This window comes from Mobula hypostoma, chromosome 6 (genome assembly GCF_963921235.1).
Source record: "Mobula hypostoma chromosome 6, sMobHyp1.1, whole genome shotgun sequence".
NCBI classification, from domain to species: Eukaryota; Metazoa; Chordata; class Chondrichthyes; order Myliobatiformes; family Myliobatidae; genus Mobula; species Mobula hypostoma.
In genome coordinates, this window is record NC_086102.1 from 22,120,631 (window position 1) to 22,133,359 (window position 12,729).

At 37.6% G+C, this 12,729-nt stretch overlaps 1 protein-coding gene across 4 annotated transcripts in view; it reads right to left on the bottom strand.

Annotated features, from left to right (window-relative positions):
* Positions 1–12,729, bottom strand: part of LOC134347862 (dual specificity tyrosine-phosphorylation-regulated kinase 1A) — a 156,350-nt gene that overhangs the window by 105,021 nt on the left and 38,600 nt on the right. The window lies entirely within an intron of this gene.

Genomic DNA, 12,729 nt, shown 5'->3' on the forward strand with positions numbered 1-12,729 from the left:
GTTGATCCCAAAAGACTACTTAGGAACAAAATTTTCAGTCACACTTTTGGAATCGCTGGAAATGTTCTACAAAGCAATAACCAATTTTTTTTCTGGTCTTCCCAGTAGGCCATAGTTTGCAAGAAATGCAATATATTAAATAAGACTATCAGTATATCACTGCTTCGTGAGGGAAGTTCATGTAATTTTTAATAATAAATATAATTTGTATTAGCGTCTCGTCTAGTCTATCTTCCCCAACCGAAAAGGTCCCATGTATTCAAAAATACAAACAATAGTAGATTATGCACAACTAAATGGAATATAACATATTGACCTAATGCAAACCAGATGACCTACATTTACATCTTCCTTCTGAATCAATTATATCACAGTTAAAAAGAAAACTTGCAGAAAAACTATTTCTCCACCAACCCCCAATTATTCAACTGGAGGTGAGAGTTTACAAATTTCATTCAAAATACTGTTGAAATATGCAGCTTAAATAATTTTAATGACAATAAGAAATTCATGTAATTCCCAAGTGCTGAGCAGTTCCAACAAAATTCTTACAAATGGATCAAACTGGAGAGCATTTGAGCAGTTGTTTGGTAGGTTAGGCTGAAAATATAAAGGAGCATTTTTATATTGTGATACTATCAATTAATCAGTAAGCTGAAATCCAGTCAAGAAGAGATGAAATACAGTAAAGCTCCATTATTCAACTATTCAAAGATTTTAATGGTTCAGCATCTGGTTCTCGTGAAAGCAAAGAATGAAGCAGGCAGGTGCAGCTACCTAAACTAATGTATTTTAAAATGCACCACTGATTAACCTACAGTTTCTGAAGTTATGCTTGCTATGTTCCGCTCAGCACTGGCCTTAGCGTCCATGTTCCTTATCGCACAGTGGAGCCCCAGTTTCTAGGCTCTCTTGTAACCAACCTGGTTTTGTTGGATATGTTCCCTTTAAACTTAACAGTTCCATGCTACCCAATATCATATTAAATTCATTCTGTACAATGCTTAAAGTGAATTAAATCTGTGATAGTGCAATAATAGAATAATATTGCTTTTCTGGAAAATCTATTGGTTTATCAAAGTTGAGTTTGCTAAATTAAAGGAGCTATGCTGCTCCTTTCATAAAACAAAATGCTTCAAATTTTCAGAATAACTTTCTTCACAACTTTAGTTTATTTTTGAAGGATCTATTATACAAAGGAATCAGCCTGATTTCACCATTAAAATTTTCAGTCAGAACTGGCTTCCACCTAAAAACCTTGACACATGAATTTCATTATCAGGAGTGGTGAAAAGTGATCATTTTCACTGAACTGCAATGCAAACCTCAATATATACCAATGTGATTACTTTACAAAAAATGCAGTAAACTGTTTCACTTCTACAGCTAACCGAAGAGCAACAGCACTCCTTTTCAGAGTTTTGTGCAACTGATTCGGTCAATGGAGTGATGTCATCTGTTGACAATGCTGTCCAGTTGTCTGCCCCATGACAGAACAATTTAGTTGGGATGAAGACTCAGATAACTTGGATTCTATTCATGAAGCATAATGGTGTATCTGCTCCCTCGTCAAGGCAATCCAACACCAATTCAAACTTTAAAACTAGCTTCCGTATATAGTACATACTTGGTACTGAGAATAGAAACACAGCAGCTTCCACGAAAAATTGTGGTTAAGTCACAAATTTAAAATATTTTTCATTAATAACAGGAATCATATAATTAGAGAACATAGCTCAAACCTTGCAAATCAAAAGTCATGAATCAGCTGCTCACAAAAGGCTTATTTTGCACAAGCTGCCAGCCTTTCTGGTGCATTCTACTAACACACATTATATATCAGTTCCATGACAATTTCAGATAGACATACTACTGTGTATTTTGCAAAATTAAAAATGAATCAAAAAAATTAATAAACCCCAATTTAAAAACAGCTCAATGCAAAAAGTTTCCCCACAGGCATCAGAAGTGGACATCAGACAAAAGTTACTTTTTTATTTGTTTAATCAAAAATAATACTTCATGGAAGGACTACCTGACGAAGGGTCTCGGCCTGAAACGTTGACTGCATCTCTTCCTAGAGATGCTGCCTGGCCTGCTGCGTTCACCAGCAACTTTGATGTGTGTTGCAGATTACAAACATCAGTTTTACTTTTATCACACCCTACTTTCACTATTGTGACAGGTTTCTGGTAAAATGCATAATACACTGAAGAAAATCATCTACAAAAACAAATTCAGCATCAAATACTGACTTCCATCAATGCAGTACATCCAACTTGATCACTTAAATTCTAAGGTGTCTGTCTCCTCTACACAACCTGGCAATCCATTTTAAATACTGATCACAGACTGCATGGAAAATTGTTTGTGCTTTCAATTATGCCATACCCATTTATAATTTGAAAATTTTATCCATGCCCCACCAACAGCTTATCTTACCAGTTCTGTAGTTATATCCTGATTTCAGATCCTTTAAAAATTAAATGCACTTTCTCATCTTGGTTCAAATCCCTATTAACATTGGAAACTTAGCCTTGCAACTCCTCTTAATAATGCCCTCTGTTTGATAGCTTTATCATGAGGAAAATGGGACACAATACACAAGATAGATCTTACTGCAGCATTGCAAAGGTTCAGAGTATCACTAACTTTCATAGAGGAAACTGCTATTTATAGTGTGCTTTGTGTTACCTGCTTTTCATAGGTTATATAGTGTTTAAAAAGGAAATGTATCCAGTTGATAAGATAGGTTAATTACAATTAATAATTATGACACAAAGTAAATTAAGAGTGATAGCACAAGTGGCTGATTAACTGCGATGGCAAAGGTGCTCAAATGGAAAAGTGAAGGGTACCGAGAGAAAAAGGGCAACTACTTTTATCAATTACAATCAAATGAATTCCATCCTCATCTCTCATTACTGTCCCCCATTTGCAAGATATAATATATTCAGTTCTAGGACCATTTCTATTTCTCCAAATTATTTGAATATTTACTTCAATCAAGGGATTCGCTTCATTTTCTTAAAAAAAGTGTGTTTTGGTGCAGGCTTCAACTTAATTTTCTTCCCTTCTATTGTACTTAGTCACTTTCAAAGAAAACAACTGTCACTTCCTTCCAACTTCCCTGACATTTGTAAGTCTTTTCTTGTAAATATAGCCAATTTGGTGCTTCTGTGAATGGTTTTTCATCCACAGTGTAAATAGCCTGCATTGAAATTCAGCAGCCACAAATGCATAGTTTTATTACTATAAGGTGTACAACACTTTATATTCCATCTGGGTAGCCTCCAATCTGATGGTATGAATATTGATTTCTCCTTCCGGTATAAAAAATTTCCCCTCCCCTGATAAAGTTTAAGGGAATGGGGGATTCTCAGATCCCTGTAAACAATGGATTAAGTACTATGTCTGTGACTGCAGTATGTTTGAATAATGTCTCACAGCTGCTTTCTTTAGAGCAAGATAAGGATTAAAGTTCGCCCAGATCCACAAAAGATACCTCTGGGCTTTTCACACCTTTTGATTTTGACGAAAAGCAGTACCTGATGGAAATTAGACAGAACATTCCTTTCTTAATTAAAGCACAAATTTGACGGATGTTCTTATCTTTGTCATTAAGTTGTGGCTCCAGCAAACCAGGTAGGACATTCCTTTCTTTAATTAAGGTGGCTGGAGTGTCTAACAAATTGATTGTACTTTTGTATCAATAGTCCATTGACTTGGTAGGAATGGTAATCAAACTGATTGTTCTTTTGTATCGGTAGCCTTATAACTTCTGACAATTCTGACATCGGGCAGTGAACTTGTAGAACCGCCGGGGAGATGAGAAAGATTCCCTCCCTGATGTCCGGTCCAAGTTTACTCGCCGGCTGAGTTCAAAGAAATAAACGGGTGAAAAGTAACGATCTTTTTGTTCTGTCGTTATTTGATCTAGCAAAGTTACGTTTACACCCCCTCCCCTTTTCTTCTATTCCCCACTCTGGCCTCTTTACCTCTCCCCACCTGCCTATCACTTCCCTTCCTCCTATTCCCCACTCTGGTCTCTTTACCTCTCCCCACCTGCCTATCATGTCCCTTCCTCCTTCAGTCCACTCTCCTCTCCTATCAGATTCTTTCCTCTCCCTGTCTTTTGCCTTTCCCCACCCACCTGGCTACACCCGTCACCTTCTAGGTATCCTCCTTCCCCTTCCCCCACCTTTTTTTCCCACGTGTCTTTTTCCCCCTTCCTTCCCAGTCCTGAAGAAGGGTCTCAGCCCAAAACATCAACTGTTTATTCAGATTCGAAGAGCAACACCTTATATTTCTCAGGTTGGAGAAGAAACATCTTTTATTCCATCTGGGTAGCCTCCAACCTGATGGGATGAACATTGATTTCTTGAACTTGCGGTAAAGCCCTCCCCCCAATCTCTATTCCCCATCCCTTTTCCCTCTCTCATCTCCTTGCCTACCCATCCTCTCCCTCTGTTGCTCCTCCCCCTTTTTCTTTCTGTCCTCTCCTATTGGATTTCCCTCTCCTCCAGCCCTGTATCTCTTTCATCAATCAATGTCCTAGCTCTTTACTTCACCCTTCCCAGTTTCACCTATCACCTTGTGCTTCTGCCTCCCCTCCCAACTAACTCTGACTCCTCATCTTTCTTTCTCCAGTCCTGCTGAAGGGTCTCAGACCAAAACATCAATTGTACTCTTTGCCATTGATGCTGCCTGGCCTGCTGTTCCTCCAGCATTTTGTGTGTGTTGAATATCAATATCAAGCTTGAGTATGGCATTTCCTATACAAACAAATGGTTCAGACATTCTAAGAATACATATGCTTGCTTTCTAAATTTCCCAATCCTTTAAGAGGAACTGCAATTCAAAATGATTCCCCTGGCTGTTTTGAACATGCTCAATTGTTAAAACTGCTACATCAATACAACTTTACTTTCGTTACTCAGAAATGCACAGAAACACACCTAAACCCTAAAAGCACTGTATGTTTAATCCCCAGCTCTATACTTAACACTGTGGCTAAGCACAGCTCCAATTCATTTGCTGACTGTTGATGATGGCCAGATCAAAGGTGCTGACGAATCAGCATATTGGAGGGAGTTTGAAAATCTGGCTGAGTGGTGTCACAACAATCTCTCACTCAATGTTAGCAAGACCAAGGAGCTGATTACTGACCTAAGGAGGAAGAAATCAGAGCTCCATGAGCCAGTCCTCATTGGGAGGAATCAGAGGTGAAGAGCGTCAACAACTTTAAAACTCTTGGTGTTATTATTTTAGGGGACTTGTCCTGGGCCCACCACACAAGTGCAATTATGAAGAAAGCACAGCATCGCCTCTACATCCTTTGAAGTTTGCAAAGATTCATCAAAACATTTGACAAATTTCTATAGGTGTACAGAAGAGACTATATTGACTGGCTGCATCACAACCCAGTATAGAAACTCCAATGTCTTCGAATGGAAATTCCTACAAAAAATAGTGGATATAGCCCTGTCCATCAGGGATAAAGCCCTTCCCACCACTGAGCACATTCACATGGAGCGATGCAGCAGGAAAGAACCGTCAATAATCTGGAACCCCCACCCAGGTCAAGCTCTATTCTCACCTTTGCCATCAGGAAGGTGGTACAGGAGCCTCAGTACTCTCATCACCAGGTTAGGGAACAGTTATTACCACTAAACCATCAGGCCTTGCACTAGAGAGCATATCTTTACTCAGCTTCACTTGTCCCATCAATGAACCGGTCCCACAATCTATGGAATCACTTTCAAGGGCTCTTCATCTGATGTTCTCAATATTTATTGCTTATACATTTTTTTTTCCTTTCTTTGTGCACAGTTTGTTGTCTTTTACACACTTGTTGTCCAGCCTATTGGTGTGGTCTTTCACTGATTTTATGGTGGTTATTGGATTTATTAAATATGTCTGCAAAAAAAATGAATCTCAGGATTGTATGTTGTGACATACATGTATTTTGATAATAAATTCACTTTGAACACTTCTAGCCTAACTTAAATAGCACAAATGAAGCCTCTCAACTCAGAATATGTATTCAATAATCAAAGACTGGAGGTTAAGAGAGTTGTATTGAAGTTAATAAATCTTAAAATATAATGTATAACTCTTTCAGGGTGAGGGTGGGCAGGAAACAATTTAATTTTAGCCATTTCACTGCATACTTTAAAATGAAAGACAGATTGGCTCCGTATAACGTATATCTATCAATTTTAGGTTATTGAGAAACAAAGCACTTCTACAGCAATTAATATGCTTAAATTGCAAAACTGCTACTTGGAAGCTAGGCCATAATCTATAAACAGGGCTTCAGAAAACATTTGCCCTACAGTTAGATCTTCCCTCTCCTACTTTAAAATCTCAGCCTGCCTGCAGAAAGCAGGAGCGCTGCAGATCATTAACTACTCATTTATCAATGTCTCTCTGCCAAGCAACACAATGCAGCAGAACTGCACTAAGTAACCACCCTGATCCCAGCAACAGCATCTAATTAGCTTAGCCTACCAAAGCAATAGCACTAGATGATTGGCTGTCGTTCAAACTTGCTGATCAAATCACAGCAAGACATGTTAATAACACACTTCTGTTGCTGGGGTGCAACTGCCTGCTGTTGCCCAATAGGAAAACAAGTAGTAAACATGCAATGAAAATTATGCTTTGTCATAATTCCAAGTTGCTTTTAACCCTTGAAACAAGCAGCATGAAACCAGCAAAAGACTAGACATGCAAATATTTACAGTTTTAATACAATAAACCAGATACACAGGTAATGCTGAATGTCATACAAGTTATTAACTACCAGCTAACAATTTATATTCAGCATTGATACAGCGAAATCAGGATACATACAAAGAGAAACAAAGAGCTTGAACAGCATTAATACCCTTCCCTGGGCAGAGTTATACATGCTGAGGTTCAAGGAAACATCATGCCGACAATTTCATCTTACATAATTCAAAATATATTTCAAGTATTACTTTGTTCTTCAAGGAAAAAATATATAAAAAATAAAACATTTCCAGATGTCTAACAAATAACACTCATTGAAGCAGAAGAACCTAAACAATAAAATTATCCAATAAGATTCTCAGCATTGACAATAAACTTCAAGTGTCAGTGCAGAATCTCAAATATAAAAGGCTTTTGGAAAAGGTGAACTGCCATTATCAGTCATATCAAATTCTAAAGCTTTCCAGGCAAGCAATTTACACCTGGTGTTAGATGTTGCAAATAAACTTTAATTAGCAGTATGTCTTCATGAAAGCTTTTGATAGTATAAATCTAATCAGCTAACAAAAACTTGTAAAACATCAAAACTACAAACACACTCCTGTATGTTGGTGGTCAATATATTGGAGCAAAAGAATTACCGCCTTGTCCGTCATTCCAAGTTACCTGGATGGAGGCAGAATAAGCTTTGTTACAGAAACAGCAAACTCCATTTAAACAAAACCAAAATTCATCATGTGAACACTAATATATTCATATTTTCTTTCACTCTCCTAACCCCATTCCAACCTGCCCTGATCACTCAATGCCAGTAGTTTAAATAAGGAAAATTATGTGCAATTGGAAATTATTTTTCTTTACTAATATCACATTCCATTCTGCAATTAAAAACTGAATTAAAATCTCAGATAATGAATAGAGGTAACAAAATGCAACAAATTGGTTAAGTTGGTAGCCTTCACAATTTAGATTCATACATTACTTCAATACTTGAGCACATAAGAATTCACTTCCTAATATCACCATATATTGTAAATGTCAAGAAAAAATTATTTAATACTTCCGACAGTGAAGGCAAGTAACACTGTAATCCTTCCTTTGTATTTGGTTTACGCAGTCGGTGCTTACTTTTCCAATTGTTTGTCCCCAATAATTGAACATTCGTTGGAAAAATTTTTTATTTTTTATTTGTACTTCAATTCCCTCTGCCTGTCATGATTTTTGTGGATATATTTCAAAAATGACTATAGCCACATGGGTGGTGAAATACCAGAATCATCTACACCGGTCTTTTACAAGGTGTCCATCGGTAATCTCACGTTTTTCAAGTTACACTGTCTTGCAGATGGATCTAGAATGGCTTGGACATCAATAGAATTCACATCTTTAACAGGAAATATTAGACCAAGACACTGTATCCCAATTCAAATGAATTAGAACAATTTTTATTTGGAGAGCACAATTTTTAAGCTTGGTTGATCAGTACTCAAGTCACTGAATTATTTGGCTACTTATTGTAATTAATGATTTTAGATTCTATTGTCTTTGTACATTAGGCTTTGTACATTGAATAAACCTCAAAAAATGATTTGTTGCATTTACAATGACCTTCAGGGTTGGAAGTGGAACTGTTCACTGATGATTGCCCAATGTCAATTCCACTCATTATTCCACAGTTAATGAAGCAATTCACTCCCATCCATGGTGAGACTAGGCCAGGTTTGGCCTGATAATTGAGATCTAAGATTCCCACAAAAAAGTGTTGGCATCAGCTCTCTCTAAATGAACTGAATAATATTGAACAATCAAAATTGAGTAAAACCATGCAATATATACTGCTGCCAATACATCAAGATATTTGTTTGGGGGTAAATTGGGATGAAGGGGGCTTTCAACAGCAACTGGAAACTTAAGTGGATCAACCTTGTGCCAAGCACTTGCAAATGACTACAACACCATAAGACACAGGAAATTTAGGCAACTGGGCCCAAATTAGCTCTGCCATTCCAGCACAGTTGACTTATTAAATATACCCAACCAATTGGCCAGCACAGCAGTCTATAGCAATGAATTCCACAGATTCACCACCTCCGGCTAAAGTAATGTTTCCTCATCTGTTCTAAATGGACGTCCCTCTATTATGAAGCTGTGACTGAGCATCCTCTAATAACTGACTCACTTACTGACTCCACAAATCTATTCCACCGTGAGCATGAGCCTCCACAAGTAGAACTGCATTCACAATGAAAGTAGCCTTTCTGAATGAGTTACATTGCTGCAGCAAGGATCATCCACAAGATGCACCCAAATAATCTGCCAAGCTTTCTTCTGACATGACTGGCCAAATACATAACCTCCAGCACTTGAAAGAATGAGGTAGAAGTAGTACATGAAGCCTACAAGTTCTAACCTATCCCCAACTAAGAAACATCAGTGTTCCTCATCACCGCTGGATCAGAACCATCAAATCTCCAGTGACAATTCCTTATATGTGACCAACATCTATTTCTATTGACAACACCTTTGCCATCTTGTGTCAACAATTTGTATTTCCCAGTTTCCATTTACTTAAATACAAGATAAATAAATAAAACTTATTTAAAATGTGTTCAACTATTAAGGACATGCTGCAACAGATTCTGTTAATCCCAATTTAATGATTAATCATAATTTCAGGTGGCTCCACTGCACAAATATTTTTATGGCATATACTGGGGATCAAAAAAACACAACTTAAGGGGAAAAAACGTTATTAAGACGCACAGATATTTACTGGTGCTCAATGTAATAGGAATTAAATTTTGAGAAATTTAAGAATAGTTGTAATCCAGGTTTCACAAAAAAATTACTAAAACAGAAACTTGGTATATCAGAAATACAGTCTGGCAGAAGAGGGGGTACATGATTGAAAAGTCGTAAAAATAGTCTGGATATTATTTCATTTATAAAATTAATTCCTATTCTTCTACCGGATATTTTCTAAAATGCATCAGTTTCAGCACAGTTCACATTGTTTGCATCATCAAATCTTCTGGGTCCACTGAGAATAAGCATTTCTGATGAAGACCGCAACTGCCATTCGCAACTTCTCCGATAATGAAGTTGTCCATGAGAACTGGGATAACATTCTGTACTATCAATCAAGTGGGATATAAAATTGTACCACACAATATCCATTTGTGTTAACAAGAGTTACAGGGATTAACAATGACTCCCTCTTTTATAGCCTCTACCACTGATAGTATTTGCCTGAACATTGAACACTCTACATTTCACTCCAAATTGTGTATCACCTCATATGGACATATATCACTATTGATTTACTGCTGACAGGTCTTTCTCAAGAACTCGCTGTTTGCCAGTTTTATGAAACGCATCAGCAGCACCTCTCTCAGGATCAACTAGATATGGACAATAAAACATCAATATTATTTGCATCTAGCAAGCAAAATCCAAGAATGAACATTTAACCACAATACATGTGCAATCTCTCCAACCTAAAGAAACTGCACAATTATTTACTCCATCAACTGAAAAAAAATTTATACTGGTATATAAATATATCAAATAAGAGACATTAAGCCAATTTAATAAATGTACATTCCTTGCAAATTTGTAATTTTAATTTCAAAGCATATTTAACAATGCCGTAAGTAGAGCTTCAAAATAAAAAGTTCGGTTTCAATAACTGCTTTAAAAATATGTTGTGATGCATGTTACTATAATGGGATATACTTATAAACAGCAAAAGATGCCGGATTTCTATACAAATATAATGCCGGGAGAAAAGCGCATGATAAACAAGCAACACACACAAAATGCTGGTGGAATGCAGCGGGCCAGGCAGCATCTAGGAAGAAGTACATCCGACATCTCAGCCCGAAACATCCACTGTACTTCTTACTATAGATGTTGCTTGGCCTGCTCTGTTCCACCAGCATTTTGTGTGTTGTTTGAATTTCCAGCATCTGCAGATTTTCTCAGGTTAACGCATGATAAAACTGGATTTTTCTTTAAGATTAAAGGTTCAAGATTGTTTAATGTCATTTCCAGTGCATAAGTGTAAAGGACAATGAAATAAATGTTACTGTGATCCAAAGCAGCAGAATAAAATAAAAAGAAAGAACAAATAAAAATACAATAAATATAAATACGCAAGTTAGCTTACATACTCAGGACAGATTGTATGTATGAAAAGTGATGCTAGGTACAGGAGTGCTTGGGGTAGGTTAGTGGGTGGAGGTGTTGATCAGTTTTACTGCTTGAGGAAAGTAACTGCTTCTGAGTCTAGTGGTCTTGGCACTCCCTGATGGGAGTGGGACAAACAGCCCACGAGCAGGATGGGTGGCATCTTTCATGATATTGCAGGCCCCTTCCTGGCACCTTTCTGTATATAGTCCTAGGTGGCGGGTAGGCTGCTGCCAGAAATGCGCAGTGCAGTTTCGACTACCTGATGTACAGCCTCCCTGTTCATCGTAGTGCAGTATCTGTACTATACAATGATGCAGCCTGTTAGGATACACTCTACTATACTTCTGTAGAAAGGTTGTGAATATTGTAGTCCAGTTCTCTTCAGCCTCCTCAGAAAGTAGAAGCATTGGTGAGTTTTCTTAATCGTGTAGAATGTGTTCTAGGGCCACAAGTGGTTGTGCGAGATGTGCACTCCCAAGAGTTTGAAACTGCTCGCAATTTCCACTGCTGTCCCACCAATATAAGGGGCAGGGGGGTGAGTAGTGCGAGTCCTTTTTAAGTTGCCTAACCATCTCCTTTGTCTTCTTGACATTAAGGAAGAAGTTATTTACCTGACACCAGGAGGCCTCATGCTCTTCCACTGTAGGCCATCTCATCATTGTTGGTGATGAGCTTCACCATTATCGTGTCACCTCTAAACTTGACAATATGATTACTCGAGTGTCTGGCCATGTAGTCATATGTCAGCAGAGTATACAGCAGTGGGCTCAGTACACAGCCCTGAGGGACACCCATGTTGAGGATCATGGGGAGGGAGGGGTGGTTGTGCATCCTGACTATCTGAGGTCCATTGGTTAGGAAGTCCTAACAGCCAGTTAACTGCACAATGGTGTATTTAGACCAAGGAGTAGTTCACCAAAGTCCATAGGGCAATAGTGTTGAATGCCAAACCAAAATCCAGAAACCACATTCTGGCATAAGTGTTTTTGTTTTCTAGGTGTGCGTTTTCTTTTGGTGATTCAAAATCAATGCATTTAAAATAACAAAAGGGTTACATGTGCTTTCATTTTTGTTAATAAGTTAATAAGAACCTAGATATGTCAACTTGAAATTGACGATTTCATTTCTGAAAATTTAATTATTTTCAACTGATAAAATGGGCCATAAGACATTGTTTAATTCTTCACCAAGTAAAATAATGAAATACACTTGTCTTTATCCTTTTAAGTTTGAACACTTTTGTAATTAATACACCATACCCTTCAGATGTTCAGAAGGCATATATGCACAACAAAATATCTAACAAGACAAATAATAAAACAATGCTTTTTAAATGCCCTTTGTTGTTAGTGTGATTTTCTAGTAGCTTCAATACTCCAAATAAGGATGGACTACGTCTTCTAGTGAGGACATTTTTATGCAATTAATCCTGTATCGCCCTCAAAGCAGATGATTCCTTCAAAGCTTCCAGCAACAGCGTTACCATTAAATTTCTGGCAGGATCAATAGCTTCTGTCAGACAAAGCACATCAGAACAATTATTTGGTCTCCTGGTGCTATGGCTCCCGAACAGAAATGCTTTTGGGATTAGACTTGCACTACATTATGAGCAGAAGTCACAACAATGTTGCACTTCTATTTTAACACACAGTGTAGACAGTATGTCAATGTTCTATTCCAGACTAAATCTAGCAGTTACTTGATCATTAAATTGAGATGCAGCTTTAAATTCATACATCACTGCAAACCATATCTACTCAACCGTCCCAAGGAGTTGACAGATATATTTAAAAGGAACAC